This window comes from Aquila chrysaetos, chromosome 1, assembly GCF_900496995.4.
Source record: "Aquila chrysaetos chrysaetos chromosome 1, bAquChr1.4, whole genome shotgun sequence".
In the NCBI taxonomy this organism is placed as follows: domain Eukaryota; kingdom Metazoa; phylum Chordata; class Aves; order Accipitriformes; family Accipitridae; genus Aquila; species Aquila chrysaetos.
This window is the reverse complement of record NC_044004.1, coordinates 58,330,474-58,350,537: the sequence shown is the minus strand read 5'-3', so window position 1 is coordinate 58,350,537 and position 20,064 is coordinate 58,330,474. Positions and strand designations below refer to the sequence as shown.

The following is a 20,064-nucleotide window of genomic DNA, read 5'->3' as shown; positions in this document are numbered from 1 at the left end:
AACCTCCCTTCATTATTCCCTGCTAAACTGCAGCCTTTGGTAAGAAATACTTTCTATCCTCTAACTTTTAACAACCCTGCATTGAACATCACCACAATAACAAAATCTTTTTATTCCAAGCCTCTCAAAGCTCAGCATAGAGGCTTTTACTGTTCACAACAACCCTTTCATTTATTTTCCTTCCCCTTCTCACCTAGTAGTCTGAGAAGTTTATTGCTTTTTTGAAGCTTTTAAAAAGAATTTAGAGAACCAAGTCAGACAAAAAGGAGTTAAAGAACAAAGTTAGCGGTATTCGTCCCAAATTCCCATTTACTAGAACTGCAAGATTAAAACTATTCCTGCAAGAAAACAGCCAAGTACCATCTTCAGCATTGCTCCTAGAAAAGCCATCATTAGATTCCTCATTGTACCATTGGAGAACTACTTTGTAACATCTACATCTTGTCCATGCACACATAGCACGACTACAAAAGGTACAAATTAATAATCTAATCACTGAATTCTACTGATCTTAGCCTACCAATTGGTAAAATCTAGTGTGAAAGTACTGAAGTTACTCTGAATCTACATAGAATGCTTTTATAATACACTGTACCATGTACCTCAGGTAGCAACTTCCACTCTGTAAGCTACCTCTTATGCCCAAGGGAAGCTTCTAGTCATCTTTGAACCTGTTATCTTTAGAAGTAGAGGAAAGTAAACAATCACTCAAACCAATCAAGCATGAATGTGAGGTGGAAATACAAGCTGGCCTATCAAACTGTCTGCTAAATGGCATTTGTATCAGTTACAGTGTGCTGCAGCTGAATACTATTTTCCATTTATTTGTTTAAAGACTTGAACAGTAACACTACTATCACTTCAAATTTCGAGTCAAGATACTATTTCCACAGTAAAAAACACAAGCTGGAACCCAAGTCAGTTTTGACATTTGTCTTAACATCCACAAGAAATTTCAGTGCGATGGGGGGCGGGGGGGTGACAGGCAGAAAAGAATGTGTGATCAAACAAGATGCTTCAGAAAGGACATTTGGAAAAAGTTACTTCCAAATATATTTCATAGTTCTTGGTCACTTTTTCCACATGAGGTCCTAGAGCTCTCGAACTTCTTTCTAATAGAAAGCATTTTATAAAAATTATTCAAAAAGCATTTCAAAGTATTCTTATCCCATGTCCAGCCAGACATCTACATATACACTGATTTGGGAGAGGAAAGGGAGGACATAAAGAGGTGTCACATAGACTAGCTGAAATGTCGAAAGACTGTAACTACAAGCTGACAAACAGATTCTATAAACTGTTCCCCCAAAACAGCAGCCAGAACTGCAGCTGACAAAACTGTTTAAGAGAATAAAGTCAGTCTCATCTCTAGACTCACCAAGACCAGTGATATTTACTGTACACCATGGTTACTTAGTACACAAGTGGTGAATCAACCAATTCCACGTGATCAGTTACAGAAGTCTAAGGAAAGAACTAAGTGTTCAACTGGAAATAGCGTAATCAGCTTTAAAAGAAAAGAATGCAGAACTCAGCAAAATTAGGGCACAGTAAAAACAATTATTCTGGTCTACCAACTGGTATCTTCTCATAAAGAAGGACATCTGATTACCTATTGCTATTTCTACTGTGCTCCTGCATAAATCTTCCTCAAAAATACCAATTATGCCAAAAGAGATTTGCATATATCAGCAAGGACGGTTCACATGCTGACTTCAGAAGTGACCTTCTAACTTCAGGGCAAATTGACATAATCCAGGAGAATTATTTTCTAGAGCAGAACTTGAAAGCTAGACACTATAGGGGCTTGGATTTCAAGAGCTTTCATCAACATAGCACTACAGCAATCCAGGCCACTTGTTAAGGTACCTACCTAGCTAAACACAGGCCAGCACAGGGGCTTACAGAATCTAGTCTCTGCTAAAATCAGCTGTTCCAGGAACTGTTGCTGCATGGCCGCTTCACAGGCAGAGCCATTGCACACATCTCTGCTCTTAACTACTCTCCTCAGGGACAGTATCATCTGCCAGGAGTAGGACAGTGCATCCAAATATCAGTGGCACCAATACTACCCTAAGAATTCACATCTATTCTAGAGAGACAGCAAAGGGCATGAAGGGAAGTCTCATAGGCACTTAATCTAGAAGGTCAACCATGCCTATTTCATTGACAGTCACTGCTTTAAAGCATAGTAATTTCATAGTTTCAGAGCTGCATAACTGAAACACAGAAGATAACACTTCACACAACATGACAAGAACAATATTAAACATGTTAATACCATGCCTTGCATGACAGACTTTGTGTAGTAAGAAACACCTCCACAGTAGCAATTACAGGACTGCAAAGGACAGACAAAAGCCCTCTAGACTAATGCAAACCAATTAGGAAGAAAACAAAAGACCCATGTACATTAGGCTACAACCCAAAAATCTGAGTCATACTAAGATGTTAATGACAGCTGGGGCAGCCCAAGAAGATGGCCTGAAACATTCTACACTAATCCCAGCTCATGCAATCTCTTAAAACTGCTTTATTAAGACAAGATACAAAGATGGGGCTGGTTCAGGACTTGCCATACAAGCTGCCACCCATAAAAGCTTCTTTTATTTAGCTGGAAACAGAAGTCAACCTGAGTGTCGTGGTTTAACCCCAGCCAGAAACTAAGCACCATGCAGCACCTTGCTCACTCCCCCTCCCACCCAGTGGGATGGGGGAGAGAATCGGGGAAAGAAAAAGTAAAACTGGTGGGTTGAGATAAAGACAGTTTAATAGGGCAGAAAGGAAGAAAACAACAACATTAACAATAATAAAATTACAATAGTAATAATAGAAGAATTGGAATATACAAAACAAGTGGTGCACAATGCAACTGCTCACCAGCTGCTGACTGATGCCCAGTTAGTTCCAGAGCAGTGGTCCGCCCTCCCCCTCCCTGGGCTGACTCCCCCCAGTTTATATACTGGACATGATGTCACATGTTATGGAATACCCCGATGGCCAGTTTGGGTCTGCTGCCCTGGCTGTGTCCCCTCCCAACTCCTTGTGCCCCTCCAGCCTTCTTGCTGGCTGGGCACAAGAAGCTGAACAATCCTTGACTTAGTCTAAACATTACTTAGCAACAACTGAAAACATCAGTGTGTTATCAACATTCTTCTCATACTAAATCCCAAACACTATACCAGCTACTAGAAAGAAAATGAACTCTATCCCAGCCGAAACCAGGACACTAGGATACCTGCAAATTCCACCCCATGTTAAGCTGTTCCACTCCCTTCAGTGCAGCAGTAATAATTAGAGATAGTTCATGCAAACAGTCTAGGCCATGCAATTTTAACTCATTTTATAGGTCAAAGTTAATTTTATTTAACTGCATGAAGTCCAGTTATCTCTGTTGTATTTCTGTATAAACAAAGATAGTAGATCACAAGGTACCCATGTGTAGGGTGGGTTTTGTTGTTTTAAAAAAGAATGGAAGGAATTTACCTAAAGTCCCAGAGCCAATCTATTTTTTTCCCCTTCCTAACAGTTTGACTTTTAAGAAGTCTAAGAGTCTTTTTCTGTTAGATTTTCTTTTTTTTTTTTAAATAACCAGAAGCTCTTTTAATAGTATGCACATATGAAAAAAGTTTGAAGAAACCGTCTAAAAACAGTCTTTACACCACAAGGAATGCTAAACACTGCTCTGGCATAAGATACAAACTGAGTTAGAATTTTGTAGTTTAAACCCTTCAGAAAGCAGGACCTATGCCCTACAGGAGATTATTATCCCTTCCTAAAACTTCCCAGATGAGTTCCCATCATTCAGTACCTCACTCAAGACAAAGAACACACAAGAAACAGGTTTTCTATGTAGTAGTGTTAGTATTCAAGCAAAGACTGGGAAACAAGTCAGCCTGAAAATCACATCCAGCCTCTGAGTAAACCTGATTTCCTTTTATTTAAGATAATGCACATTGTGAGCTTCCTTAAATATTGAATACTCAGATGTGTGGGTCACAAGCAGAAAAGGAGTGTCGCATCTTTTGAGCAAAAACATCTTCCAAAGCCAAAAATGTTTCTCCCTACATTCCTAGGATAGCTATCCCTAAAGCCCACACTCAAAGAAAGTTGTATCATCTTCAACTCTGAAATAGTTCAATTCCAACAGAGTAATTAACTATCCTAGTCTAAAAAGGACTATTCAGAGAAAGTTCTCAGCTTCCCAAAGTTTCCTCATGTCTGACAATAAGATTTATGAAACACATTTGGGCAGAATTGAGACCTATTCAACTCTGCTTCTATGGGGCAACAGCACAAGGACCATGATGGCACAAGCTGTGGTCTCTTATTCTGCAAGGAATCAGTCAGAGCAGTCACCTGAAACATCCAGGGTCAGAATTCACAGTAAAATTTCTTAAGCATGGTCAGACACCAGAACACTGAATACTCATGCACACCTATTAAGACACTTTCCAGCATGAACTCAAGTTTCCACTAACCCTCAACATTTGAGCTAGAGTGGGGACTTCACAGCAGGCAATTAAAAAAAAAACAACAAAAAAACAAAAAACCAACACCCAAAACGACCAAAACCAAACCAAAAACTAGGGAACAAGTTACTATTCAGTTTAACTATACGAACCACTTTCATGACACATACAGGAGGCAGAATAACACAAGAGAAGAGGGTGCTCACATACCCACATACTTTAAACTATAACTCCATCCTGAACTGTTACATAAGAGGATATACATTTGACAAGTACCAACGTGACGATCTACTTGAAATATAGCTTGATTATCTGCAAACATACTTCATGGGCAATCGCTCTACAGATGCTGCCTGGCTAAGAGGTAAACACTGACAAAAAGGTCCTCTCAGACAAGGCTAGACTTAAGTTACATCAGGCTGTACATTAAACATTAGGCCAAAACTGACTAACCAGTTTTGATGCCTTGATCTCAGGAAGAAGGTCCTGTTGAGCTAAGGTATAGGTCAATTCATGAGTACATCTGGCCTACATGCCTTCAACTCCCCAAACAGACTTGCTTCGGCTGAAGCATTTCCATCTGTTCCCTCAGACTAAGTCTGACATTTTGCTCATAATGAGTTTGTGTCAAAGATGGTGAGATTTAGCAAAGAAACAAGCAGCAGCCACATCATAGTTCAAACAATGCCCAAGAAGTTCTAAACTAAGAAAGTGGAGAGGTTTTCTAGATGTACATGGTACTTCCAGTTCACATACCTGGAATTATGAAGTGACAGCACTGGCCAAAAAAAAAAAAGCAGCAGAGGCTGCCTTTGCTCTTTAACTCAATCTATGAACTGTCCTAGACCTATAGGACTCATGAAAAGAAGAGATAAGAGGTGTGGAAACAGAGTGTTTTAAAACAGTCATAACAGCAACAAGACAAAAAAGTCATGCTAAATAACAATACATTTTCTGTCCACCAAGACTATCTTTTATTCCATTGAATCACACTATTGCAAGTATACAACAACAAAAATACTGCATCCTGCAGTCTACAAGCCTTCTGATGAAAGGAGAAAGGCTGGTAACCTGATCCTAATTGAAAACACTATAGAATATCACTACAAATGCATGTGTCAGTAGATTTTTCATGTTTCATTTTCAGCAATGCATAACCAAATCATAAGCTATGTAATATCAGTCTAACACCTGCTGAGTAATACAAACCATTAAAACTGGAGTAAGCATTTTCATAATAGTAATTGTTATGGAAGATTAATCAAGATAGTAGTTCTTTGAGCAAATTTTGAGGCCTAAGTACAATACTTCTCTTGTAGGTGTCCTTATAAAAGCAATACAGACCTTGATAACCAACAACCTTTTCTGCATATTACATGCATCGCAGCCAATTTTTGACTAAACTGTGTTGCCTTGAACAGATGTTCTAGAAAGGCTTGCAGCGCTAAAAGCTTTGTGTCTGATTTCACTACAACAGGATGCAGGGGGAGAATAGGAAGAAAGCGCACATGCATGCACACTCAAAAAAAGTTGTGGGTAAGGTAAAAGAACATAGTTCTACTGTTTGCCATTAATGCAGCACAAGAGAACAGAGAGCCTCTGCCTTCCTGCAACTCTTCTCTGCATTTCAGGCCCTTGAGGGGGAATTGTGTCCCATTTTAACTTCAGTCTTTCAGTACTGAGCTCCTCAAATGTAAGAGAGCTAAAGAGTTTAGTCCAAACCCTATAATGTTTAAGAGTTTATTTTAAACTTTCTCCAAGTCCAAATTAAGGAAAAAAAAGAAAAAGCAGAAATTTATGGGAACATTCATCCTGCAGAGTAAGACTAAACCAGGCAGCTACTTAATCTTGTTCAGATTGTCCAATGACTAGAAAGCAGTGTACACAGGAAAGCGTAAACTGCCTATAATCTGTGAATTACGCTTTTAAAAAAGAAACACTACATACCAATGAAAAATACTTATAGAGCAAGAAGTGCAATTATTTAGATTTGTTAGAGCTGAAAACTTCATTAGCCCAACTACTTTAGCTCTGATATTTGACAGGCATTGTGCCTTGTCCCATGGCTTGTCAGCTAAGATGTATTTCATCCATCTTACTGACTTGTACCATAGACATACACATTATTCCACCCTACTTGACATAGACTAGTTGTTCTACACAGAAAAAATAACTAATTGTCATAAATACTTATGCCTGCTTGTGCACATGAGAATAGCTTAGCCAATTTTTTAAGAACTGCATAGAGGAAGCTAATGACCATGTTTACTACAAAAAAAAAAAGCTATCCTCAGTGGAGAGAGCTTGCCATTCAGCTATATAGCACGTGTAGTATTCAATTTCATGGTGGTAAATACACTAAGATGATGATTTTAAATAGTGTCTGCAAATTCAGGACACAATCACTGTAGTGGAAGGAAGTTTAAACTCGTAACACTCAACTCTTCAGTAAATTGCCTTCATACTAACTTCCAAGGTCACTATGGCACCTTAGAAGGAGCAATGCCTTTAATACTTCTTGCTTCAGAGTGAAACAGGATGCCACAGCCCTTCCTCTCAAGACTGAAGTCCGTCATGGAAGTTAACATATTTCTAGGAAAACAAAAACACTGAAAAGAGTTGTTTTACTATTTTAGTGCACGATCAGTTTCAATAGTCAATACAGGATTCAAGTCATTTCAGTCAATCCTCTTTCTCACAGGACAGAAAGAAACACAGCTTCACTTTGGAGGAACCACCTTTAGCTTTCTGGCACATTTTCCACATCAAATAGAGTTGTTTGGGTTTTTTTCAGAAATTTCAAAATCACTTGCAGCTTTGTGCAAAGTATACGTATGCAGTGAAACAAAATAATTCTGTGAAAACACAGCAGACTGAGCATCTGCACTTCTTCAATAACTGCAGTTGAACTGTCTTAAGTTGGCCTTGTTACTTATTAAGTAGAGCCAAATTTTGTGTTCATAATGAGCCTCTACAAGACCAAGGTGATATGCCAGAAGACAGGAATGAACTCTTGTGAGGTGACACACAAAATGGTATACAAAATCAGAGTGAAATCAAATGAAGACAATTTCATGCTTCTGAGAATGACACTGTAAAGAACTCTTACACAGCATCCTTACAGATTAGTACAGTATTATGAAAATAGGAAAGAATACAAGCTTTGGTAGGAATTTTGTCAGACTCCTACTACACAGAAACTAAAAGTAACATGAGTTAACTTTTTAAGCTACACCATATTGATAGTTTCTGTACACTCCTAAAATAGGTGAGTTGCCAGAAAAACTAGTAACTACAAACTAACCTGAAGTCGTTCCATAGCAATTAATTTCTCTCAGCATTAAACACACAAAAAAGAAATTTGCTGTAAAAATTTCAGTTTAAATACTTTTGGTTTTATATTGAAATTGTAATACATAAATTTGAACCACAATAACTGGCAGACGATGAAACGACAGAATTCTACATTAAGCATGTTTTTAGCACTGTTAAGACAGTAACACAGCATTGCAGTTTTTAAAATGTCCTTTTGAGGCAGTGGCAGTGATGGGAACAGTTTGCTTCAATACAGTCTGTGTTCAGTCTCAAAGTGAGACATGGGCAGTGGTATTTGGCACTCTTATAAAGCACCTACAAACAGCAAGTGCTGTTTCCCATTGACAAGGTTGATGTGGGGAAAATACCAAAAAACCCCACCAAAATCAGATGAGCTGTAATTACTGTAGAAATGTATTAGAACTATCAACAAGCTATAGGATTATATCGTGCCCTCCATATGAAAGACAGAATTAACAACTATGAGGCATGACCTTCCCTACTGCTGTTTCTCTTTAGCAAATTATGTCACCTAAATAAGGAGACTCTGTCTCCTTATTTAGGTCTGCTCCACTAACCAACTGTCCAGCACTGGAGTGAACATAAGCAGGAACTTGGGTGTGTGCATAAGTAAACATTTTGTCACTTATGTACATTTCACATAACTGAAACTAATTGTGAGAAGTCATTCAGCACTCATCACACAACAGTTTAAGATCTTAGGAGGTGAAGCAGAATAAAAGCTCTAAAAAGAGAAAAACTAAGAAATGCAAACAGGTTTCAACAGGAAAAATATCAGTGACAGCAGGTGACTTCTTAATAAAGGACTTTTACAGATGCAAGTGTTCTATTAAAGATATATTGGGGTGGTAACATATGCCAAAACACTTGTAATGAACTTCAAAAAAGGAAAATCATTACCTTTTGCTTAAGGCTTTAAGCTAGGTCTTACAAGATTCAGGTTCTAGACAGGCTCTGTCAGAGGCTTGTTCTTTGAGGCTGGACAGTCCTGCACTCTGATAGGGTTACAAACTCCCACTTATTTTACAATTAACCAAGATTTTAAAAAGAAAAACAAACCAACCAACCAGCTTTAAGTTCTAGTATTAGAGGCATGAACAGTAGAGAGCTGCAATTAAACAAAAGAAAAAAAACCCTTCCATAAGTTACACCCTACAAATGCAAACTCCAGTAAGTGACTGCCATCAGAACTAGCATAAAGATGAAAACTGAGTAAGCCTACTAGTATGATTTAACCCATATTAATACTTAAAACTTCATTCTTGGTACATTTGAGTTTACAATAGCAGCAAGACTGACCTGGGCCTCAGATACCAACAGAGACACTAGGCAAAAAGAACTTCTCTTCCAAATTAATAAAAGTTACATAACTTTACATGGGACATACTGGTTTATGACAACTAACAGGTAAACCTGCCTCAAACATCATATGTCACTGAAAACATTACCAACTGCCTGGGGAGTTTCTGAAAACCAGTGATTACAAACTGCTGCAGGCAGTTTGTAAATTCTCAAATGGGGGATTAGAATGAACAGCTTAAATATATTTAGCTTCCTGGTTTTGTTTTGCTCACTTTGTTTGATTTCTTTCATGATGTCCATCTCTTTCACCACCAAAGTAACATTACTGGAATTGAAGATTCACATTTAATCATTATTTGTACTCCAAACTTTTCTATTCAGTTTCAGCCATAATATGCTCACATTTTATCTAAGAAACTGACTTCAACTCTACACACTCCATTTAAGATTCCAGATCACTGCTCAAAAATAATCCTGAATGAATTTAACTATAGCCTTTCTTAAGCAAAAGTGTCCAGAAGTGCTCCGCATCAGCTGAGCTTAAGTCACCCATGTTAAGCTGATGCAACTTTCCAAAACATTCAGCGCTGCACCCAAGAGGCTCAGCATCTTTTCTCAAGGAAGAACAGGTGTACAACCCCAGTCCATTTTGCATCAGTAACCACAGACACATAAAAACACTGCAAAGCTTACTGTGAAGCTTACTGCATTGCACAGCATTCTAGTAAGATTCAGCCTAAGGAAATCTGAATATATAGACAAAAAGAAAACAGAAGACTACAGAAGGGAGCAGCAAGAAATTAACTCTAAAAGCCAGGAATAGTAAGACACTGCTTTGTGCAGCAGCAAAGCTCACCCCTTGGAAGCCTCACAGTTCCACTGATAGCAGCAACTTAGGTTTTATTTACAAAGTTTATAAAGAGTAAGTGGGATGTCCTTGAAACTTAAACATGGCAGTTGCAAGTTAACCTACATAAGCTGGGGAAGGCAAGTGAAAGAAAGACACCTGCTTTTTTGTTCAGGTACCTTCAAGTGAACAGGACGTTCTCCTTTCTTAGGGTTACACATCTGAGAAAAGGTATTTTATCTGGAAAATTAAATACATGCTTTTTTTACCATAAAACTGTCTTGTCAGAGTGAATGCAATGAAGTTTTCCTGAAAAATCATGCTCAAGAATTATTTTCTTTGAGGATTTAAGACCTGAATACTGTTTTATTAAGAACCATTCTATTCACAATGATTAACTCAGCTTCAGATACTCTGACAAACTATTTTAATTTCTTCATCCGTACAACAGACTAGACCTCAATATTTTTTAATGTCAGACTGCAAACAAACAAAAGGACCCAGACTTGACACAGCATATTTTGAAAGGGACTTAACACGGTAAGGCAGGAAGTTTTACTCAGCAAACCACAAGCATGAGCCCAAGGCACAGTAATCCCTTTGTATTACAGATACTACATGTATGTTAGAGGGCAAGTAACAGGTTTTCCTGAAGCTGATTTAGTTTTAGTATACAGTTTAGTCCTATTAAAATTCATATCAACAGCTATAAAGTAGACTTCCAAACCCAACTATATGGGTAAGAAGTACTTTATTCTTTGTATTACACATGTCCACACAAGAGCTATTCTAGGGAAGAGAAACAGCGATAAAGTAAGCAAGTGTCCTAATATAGGAGACACTTGTGGTTATTAAAGTTCTGGAGCCTCACTAAAACAGTTGGGTTCAGTATAGTTAAGAAATATCTTTCAAACAGGTGCAGAATGGACAAGACAGAGCTATCTGTGTTACATAAAACTTTCCCATCAGCAGCTCTTAAGGTCTTCAGCATCTGCTGGGACAGTGGTGCCTGGATGCCTAACATTTTAGTGTCTGCAGCATCTTCGGGGACAGTGGCGTCCATGGTACAAACAATTCTCCCAGCAGACAGAGATCTCTGAAGACAGTGGACCTAGTGTTACATTAATCTTCCCAGCATCTGTTCGGACTACTGCAATACCATAGCCATACTAAATAAAGTGTCACAGCATCTGTATTGTCCACTCCTCACAAATAGTATCAAAGAACATTGTAGGCCAATAGCCCATCAAAATTAGAAAAAATCCAAACAGAAGATGCATGCAATTTTGTTACAAATCTCTGCATCTTCAAAGTCAATTTCTATATGAGGAGACTTAACTGTAATGAGCCATCTCTTCAAAAACCATTTTTTACATTCCCTGGTCCTTAATAAAAACTACTCATTTTTTAAATCCATCACTCATTTCAATATATTTTTTTTTTTTTTTAGTTTTGTTAATCCTTAAAAATCAATACAGTACTTTCCAGTCTTCATAGTTTTATTTGGTATACTAATACACTGTAAATAAAGAATTCTCTGGTTTTTAAAATGAAAAATACTTGAGATGAAGTCTCTTAGTCAGCCCTCCCAGTGACAGGGAGGTGTGTGTGTGGGTTGTGGTTTTGTTTGGTTTTTTGTACTTGATAAGGAAATATGAAGTTTTTCACAATACTGCATCCATGATATAATACTTCTGATGTCCACTTAGAACATTAAGTTTTGAATTCAGAAGAAAACTGATTTATGAAAACAGGATTGTTAAGCCCTATCATTTTTGTATCTTACATTATTACAATCACAAGATGCTTTTATGATCCAGAACAATAGATGCTCATCAACATGCCAACCATGGCTCAATATTTAAAATTTAGGGGTATATAAAGTCATTCTAGATTCAGATTACCAACCTAAGAGTAGAAGAGAAAAATCCACCTCTGCTCTCTTCAAGTTCTCATTTCTCCATCGTATGATTTCTGTACTGTCCTTGAAGTGAACTCAACTCATTAGGGGCCTTAATCTACATACTGTTGTCATCACCTTATAATTTCACCTAAAGTTCCCCCCTCCCTTTGATTTGTCCAAATACCCATTGTGTCTGCACATACTACACAGGTTACGCTTGAAGAATATTTTTCTGAAGGACAGAGACACAAGTATATGTTTCTCTAAAATCAGACATGGATTATAAATTTTTACTGAAAAGCAATGTAAATCCTATCCAAAAGGAAAAAAAAAAAAATGGAAGCAAGCACATTGACCTTTCTAGTAAATTAAGCCCTAGATCATTTAAGTTAGGTTAAAATAAAAAGTTATTGGTTTCATAGCGAAAAAGTATCTAAGGCTATACAGTCTCCAAAAACCTGCCCTGTCAAATAATAATATACATAAGCAACTACATTAAATATAATAAAAAACCAGTTTGGTTTTTAGGCAAACTATTTAATAAATGCAACTTGAAGTGAAGCTTGGCAAAACTTCTGTAAGGCCCACTGCCTCAGAAAATATCGTGCACCTGCTAAGTTTATGCTAATACCTCTACAGAAACATTCACCTATATAATTAACTGTTTATAAATTAATAGCTATTAAGGTTTGAGGATAGATAGGTATTTGATTTTCTAAGGTCTTAAAAAAAATCAAATAGAAAGATTAGAAATGCATTAAACTGAACAATAGCTGGTCTACATTGTATTCTAGGAGTTTCATTATCTTGCCAGAAGATTATGCACTAACTACTTTTCACAAGGATTTTGAGCTAAATTTAAGCCAGAAACCATGCAATGTTAATAGAAATGTACTCTGCCACTAAGTCAAGAAGATTAGTTTTGCTGCACTTCAGGAAGTTTAAGAGTGGCTTCAACGGAGCAGACATACAGCAACAAAAAAAAAAAAACCCCAAACCAACCAACCCTACAGCCACACATCTTTACAACCCCATTATGATCCTTATGGTAATCCTTTATCTTCCTGAGCTGAACCCAGGCATTTTGAAGCCCCATCCCGTCCAACTAGGTATGTGGTACTGCTCTAAGGGGTACGCACGCACTGCCCACATCAAGAACGTACAATTTTAGCAGCAGACTAAGTACGTTCCACGCATTACGTATTTGCAAGAGAAATCAACCCAGCGGGTGCCCTCCCTAGTTAGAGGGGCCTCTTCAAGAGTAAAATTAAGACTATTTTACGGGTAAAACATACATACTCTAGAAGTGGAGGAGACCACAAGTGCAAGACTGCTCTTCCCAGTCTCCCATCCAGTTCACACGTAGAGGTCTTCTGTGAAAGAGGTTCTCCAAGTGCCTGTCTGTGGTATGCCACGCTTTCAATCCACCTGTGCCGTTCCCAACTTACCTACTCAGCTGTTTACGCAAAAGCTCGCACTGCTGGCAGTTCCTCCTCTAAAGGCAGCGGGAAGTCTTTTTTCGAGCCTCAGGGCTCTTCGGTTTGGGCTTTGCAGTTCCTTACAGCCAGACACTCCCACCGCTGAGGTAGCAGCACGCAGAAGCAGCTAGAAAGTTTGCCACAATCTCTACCTTCCCCTGCAATTTGCTCCTCTCGCAGCCTCAGACTCTTCTCCTTCCTGGCGAAAGGGACCGGCGTTAAGGGCGTCAGCGGAGGCGACACTTCTCAGGGAGGTTTCCTGCCCGCAGCGCTACCTCAGCAGTGCCGCGGCTGGAAGCGCTCCCCCGCTGGAGGGCGGCTCCGGGGCGGGGGGCGCCGGGGGCAGCGCTCGCTCGGGGCCGCCGCCGCCGTGTTTACCGCGAGTCTCATGCTCGCCCCGAGAGCCGCACTCCTCCCTGACATCATTCATTCTCTCACACGCGCACCCGCCCACTCCATTTCCAAACAGTGACTCACCCCGGCGCTGCTGCTACTCGGAGGCAGGGCTAGAAAAACCGGCAGGACCTCTACGGAGCCCCCGCCCGCCGCTAAAGGTGGCGGGTCCCGGCGCGGCCCCGCCCGCCCGCTCGCTCCCGGTGTCGTGTCGTCCTCCCCCCCCTCCCCGGCCGCCACCCGCGCCTCTGCGCGCGCGCGCGCTGCCCGCCGCCCCGCGCGGCCGGGCCCGGCGGCGGGGCAGCCTACTGCCGGCGCCGCCGAGCCGCCGTGACTACGCCGGGGATGGCACCTCCTCCGCGGGCGGTCTCCTCGTTATTTCGTGCCCTTCCTCCGCCTCCCTTCCGGCTCCCTCCCCTCCCTCCCTGCCTGCCTGCCCTCCCTCTTCCCGTTCTCCCTTCCTATCCGCCCCAGCCCTCCTCCCTCTCCTCCTCCCCTGCCTCGGCCCTCCCGGGGGAAGCCTTAAGTTAGCTCGCAAAACGAGGTACCGACATCTACACACCGCACCCGTAAGATATCCGTTAAGAGACGGGCATTGCCCTCCGCCGGAGCCGCCCCGCGGGCCCTGCGCCGCGCCGCGCCCCCGTCGCCAGGCCAGACCCGAGCGCCGCGGCCGCCAGCGGGGAACGGCTTCCCGGTTACGCCGGGGGATTCGATTTCCCGAACTCGAATCTCAAGCGAAGGATGACTGTCGCTGAAACCCCCTGCTTCTCACGTGTTTCACCCCTGTCTTTGGCCTTGGCTTTGCTTGGGGGTTTGGTTTTGGGTTGGTGGGTTTTTTGTTTGTTTGTTTTGGGGTTTGGGGGGGGGGGTAGGGTTTTTTTTTTCCTCCCTCTTTTGTTTCTAAAACAGTTCCCCCATCGTTACTAGCAAACATATTTCCTTGGAAGTCTTCCAGCACAACAAACAAGGGATTGGCGAGGGGGAGGGAGGGGGAAAGGAGGTGTCGACTCATCCACACCGAAACTCTTTGGCCGAGATACACCTGTCCTGCCTGGAAGTCAAAAGGCTTCAGCAACAAGCACAGTCACATGAAAGACAGGCCTCGTTCACTGCCCTGGATTCAAGGAAGGCACCTGACCCTGTATTTGTTACATCCCTGGAAAGCCCCCTTCACCCAGCTATTGGCTATTCTGCTTGGGTTGCTCACACTTTGTTTTTTTCCACAAAAGCTTGGGGGAAGGGAAGGGGGAATCTGCTTTATTCCAGCACGGGGTGGAAACATTTTCTGCACTCTCAGAGTTCTGTGGGACAGGGAAACCCTACCCTGATCTAATAGCAACAGGCAGAGTGCTGGTACAGACAGGATGCCAGGATTTTAAGTTTTCCCTCCTGCAGGCTTAACACAACTAGTGTATTATAACCAGATAAACAATTCAGCTAGACGACTGCCCTTCCTCTTGCTAGGGGAACGCACATACACACCGCACATACACACCTGTAGTGCTGAATCTGTTTGAACCTCACAGCATGCTTCACTGCCTGCTCTGATTCCACCCGCCAGTAATTCCTGTAACTGGGTAACACATCCTTTAAAACGAATCTGAAAAAACAATAGAGGTACCATGGGCAGGGCAGGGTGTTAAAGACATACACATATGCTTAATTGCATACACTTAATTACATGCAAGTCTTCACAGAATTGAGTTTTACTTGAAGATGTTATACAAAGAGGATAATGACTGACAAGAGTGACAATTCAAGAATAGAAATAGTAATGAGAGGAAGAAAATGTATCTACAGGCAAACACACCTATAGATACAGCAAATGCTAGACAGAGCCCCCCCCCCCCCCTTTTTTTTTTAAATGAAAAAATGCCATCTAAGGAAAAAAGGTTAAAAGGAAAGAAGGGGAAAGTTACTGACATTTTTCTTAATTGAGATACAACAGCCACCTGAAACTGCCTTTACTTTTAAATACTATTATTTGAAGCACTGCATTTGAGAGAGCAGAAAATAACAGTACCTTAGCGCACTCTGTTCAAGGCTACACTTTACATCCAGCCCTACGAGCCCATCCTCACAGGTGACCTGTTGAATTCAAGTGTACAACTTGGTCACAGAGCTCCCATTGAGCTCAGAGGTGCCATCTGTGAAGAGTAGCTTGCAGGAGATGGTCTGTAACTAATTTGGTAGCTACTGTCTGCAAGTCTTGCATAGCAACAAACTTTTGAGAGCAAGCAGCATATTTGTGAAGTCACAAAACTTGGCAGAGGCAGCACATCTCTTGATCATTACTTTAAACTAGATTAACTTCACAAGGTCGTTTTCAGGGCAGGAATTCTGAGGGAGAGAACTTAAGACCTGCAGAACGATGACTTATTTTATGAGGAAAAAGAAGCCTCACACACATACAAAATTCCATGGGGAGGCCAACATACAAGTTGCATTCCCTCTCACCTCCCAGGGAGGTGGATGGGAGGGAGAAAGAGGAGTTCTGGAGAAAAAAAAAAAAAAATACTGTTCCTTTCAGCTGGAACAAACCCAGCATCTTTTTCATTACTGTTTATTTTTTTCCCCTTTCATGAGATCAGCAGGGATATTATTGGAAACAGTAATTCTATAGACAAACACAGCCAGCCTGTGCATTAAAATTCTGACTATTTCCAAAGAGACACCCAGGCAGTTTTCAAAGGCAGCTACCACCAGAATCCTGCGTAGTTCTGCCCCATGGCAGAACTAAAGCTGTAAGATGGGGTTTGTGTGGGGGGAAGCAAGAACCAGATAGGAATTTCTAGTTCAAGCTGACTTTACAGTTTATAGACAGAGTAAACAGTAGTACAAAAAAAGCCTACTTGTGTAGCCAAGCCATAGCAGACTTCTATGCAGAAGTTTCATAGGGAAGAACTATGTATCTGTGCTCAGCCTAAGTAGTTTCAGAAGTAATTAACTGTATAAGCACACATGTTCTAATGAGCTCATGCATATTTGTAGCCTTTATTACAACTATGTTCAGGGCAGATGAAAACATACAGAGGTATTTTACACTGAATTGTCCTGTAGCCCCCCATAAGTATAGTCCCTCATAATTCTTCCCTGCTTTTTCTTCAAGTAGCATATAAATCAAGGTAGTCCTGCAAACTACTTCTATACATGCCTAACATTATATTCTGTACCCTGGCTCTCACAGCAGCCCTATTATATCTATGATGGTGCTAGCTGATACTCCTACCTTGAAACAGATGAAGAAACACCAGAATGATTTATTATTCCCATCCAATTACGAAAGAATAAAGTACACTAAAGCCAAATGTATGTAGAATATCAATTCATAAAGAGATCTTCATCAACATACACTTGCTAAATACTTAACAAGACCTAACAAAAATGAGTTTCACAATTTTGGAATCAGATGCATTTCAGTGGTAACATGAATTCTATTTCTCCAGCTAATTATTTTAATAAATTCACTAGTTCGTTTTCATCATCAACAGCTTTAGAACAAGGAAAAAAAGCTTACCTTATAGGTTCACCATTAATGTCACTATTTTTTGGCAACTGAACAAGCAGATGAAAAGATAATCCACAAAAGAAATGGGAAGACAAGTTTTTCCATTACTACTTCATAAGCAACACAGTTCAAAAGTACACAGTACTGCCCTGCTATTGTAGGGGCTAGGACCTTAAAAAATACATTTATAAATCATCACAGCTAGCACAACCACAAGTTCAGCTGCTTAGCTAGCAAGCCCACCGTAACAAGTCAGTAGAAGCTGAACCCAAATAAATACGCAAAGAAGAATACTACCTACTATAAAGCACTAAGCTGTCAAGGCAAGCGCTGCTATGCTAAACGTACAAACTTCGAAGACTTCGGTTAATGCCACCACCTTGCAAGAAGACTCGTGAGCAAAGAAACCTCGGTGAAGCTCACTCAAGTCAGCTGAACCCGCCTGCAATCCTCATGAGGGAAAACTCCCGAGTGAAGAAAGCCGCCGCCCCCTGACTGCCCGGGGATTACCTGCGGCCTCCTGCTCCGGCCCAGCCGCTCCGCTCCCGGGCCGTGCCCTCCCTGCCCCGCCGCCCGACTGCCACGGCGCTGCTGCCGCCCGCCCTTCTCAAGCTTTCAAAGGAGGCGGGAAGCGGCGGCAGGCCAATGGCGGGCGGGCGGGCGGGCGGCCCGAGGGAGAGAGCCCGCCGCGCCCCGCAGGTGCCCGGCTCCGGCTCCGGCTCCGGCTCCGGCGGGCGGGAACGGGCCCTCGCTGCCTCTGTAGCTGCCGCGCTTAGCGAGGCGGGTCTTCGGGAGTAGCCTGTCCAGCCTGGGACTGCTCGAAGCATCTCTGAAGGGTAGGGGCTTCCGCCAGCTACTCTCTTTTAATTTCCCAGACTTGCAAAACCTGTGATTATTGTTTACCATTTGTCTAACCTTAGTACTTCATACAGTTTACGTTCCTCAAAAATTGCTATATTAGCTGTGTTCAAAACCAAAAGCTGAGCGGAGTTAGATACTAAGTTTTCCAAAGGCTTACATTCTTGGATAATTTCAGGACAAAAAGGCTGAAGCTTTGTGGAATTTATACTCCCTTCTCATGGGGAAGAGAAAAACTGATTTAGACTACAGTGATTTTTTTTTTTTTTTCTTTTTGACAAGGCAATAACGGAAAACAAACTTTGCACTTGCTCCTCAGTGTTTCACTTACATAAGCAGAAAAAACTGTATCACAAAGTTACCTGATGTTTTCCTTTGGATACTACTGGGGCAGGGGGGAGGCTGTTTGCTTCTTTGGTTTTACTAATGCTTTTAGCATTCAAACTACCTGAAATCAGACATGCTTTAGAAGCTGAGGAGTAAGAGGACTGGTGCAGTTTCTTTAAACCAGTTTTCCTTATGACTGAAGCCAAAAATTGATTTTCTATCTAAAAATACATACATCCAAAATCACTGACTCCAGTTTCAGACCTCTTTCTATACACAACAGCAGCATTTGAAGAAATGCTTTTCTTGTATGAAACAGGGCTTCGGAAGAAATAGTAAGAGTGCAGGTACTTGACAGGGGGTGTAGGGGGGAAACGGGAGATCAGGGAACAATAAAAATAAATTCTAGTTTATTGTCTCTATCTGCAAGTTTGAAAATCAAGGTCATTCTAGGAAACTGCATCAAGCAGAAGTATAGGAAATATTCGCAACCTCTTTAGGAAAAGAGGTAACATTTTTGGAAACAACTAGTAGATCAGAAGAATGATGTCAGGCAGCTGAAAAGGCTTATTAAGGCTTTTCTGTAGCATCATAAGAATTTCTGGATATGACATTAAATGCATGAAAATTAAATGAAGACTGCTTAGCTGTAACAATTATCACAACAACAACTGACAGCTGACTTAGCCCATTTTCTTTGCTGCTCAGCTTTATCTTCTCTTCATGCTCCTGAATAGTTGTCTTCTCTAACTTCCCTGGTCCCATCTTTCCCAGGTAGCTTCCTTTTCATTTCTCAGCCTTAGGGTTTTTTGCAGCAGGCCCATCTGAAGCAGAATAGTTGTGCTAAACATTTGACTGCCAGCAACCATTCTCTTCAACAAAAAATTTCTAGGGCTTTTACCCAGTAATGCAGAACAAAAAGCCCCTAAATTTTAATACAAATTAGCAGTAGCTGAACAGGAGTTGCTCGATGATCTCTTTTTGTCTGTGTGTGCTTTTTCTATGACGGAGAATTCTATCTTATTCAGCTGGAAAGGGAGAAAAAATATAGAGGGAAAAGGAAGTAGGACTGGAATGTGAATGAGCTATCCAAAACTGCTAAGATTTACCCCTCCCCATTGAAGTTTATGAGCAATATAATTTCTATCTCATTATCTTACATTTTAGGATTCTATTAGTATGAAGACTTTTTTTTAGCAAAAATTATTTTTAAACCTAAGCAGCTGACACAATTGCATGAGGGACAGGTGGCCTACTTAAAAAAAAAAAAGTGACTGCTCTTACCATCTGAATGTAAATTCAGTATGAAACATATGGAGAGATCTGTCATACTAGGGTAACCTCCTATCTAATCTGCTGTCCTGTCTCTGGTAGCAGCAATGCAAGAAGCTTCAGAAGAGGCATAATGGCCATATCAATAAAAGCTAGGAAAAGGACAGAAAGGAGTAAAGGATCCTTCTATTCTAGCTGCTTATCTACTTACCCTTCCAAAGTACTTGCTTTTTGTTTTCTTTCTGGCTAGCATAACAGGGGATGCTTTTTCTCCTTCTAAATAAAAACACCAGCAACCAACAAGTAGGGCTTAATGAAGTTTTGCACCAAACACAAACAGATTGCTGCTTTTGGTGTGTTTTTTT

The 20,064-nt window shown here is 40.9% G+C and overlaps 1 protein-coding gene across 6 annotated transcripts in view; it reads right to left on the bottom strand.

Moving 5' to 3' along the window:
• Positions 1-20,064, bottom strand: part of SGMS2 (sphingomyelin synthase 2) — an 80,748-nt gene that overhangs the window by 23,633 nt on the left and 37,051 nt on the right. The window contains exons 1-2 of one of the 6 annotated variants that reach the window (XM_030012567.2): positions 13,816-13,867; positions 13,309-13,537 (exon numbers count right to left, since the gene is read on the bottom strand). The exons of 1 other annotated variant lie outside the window; for it this stretch is intronic. The gene's annotated coding sequence lies outside the window, so the exon portion shown is untranslated. 4 more of the 6 variants (XM_030012559.2, XM_030012579.2, XM_030012595.2 and 1 more) reach the window with 4 other exon arrangements.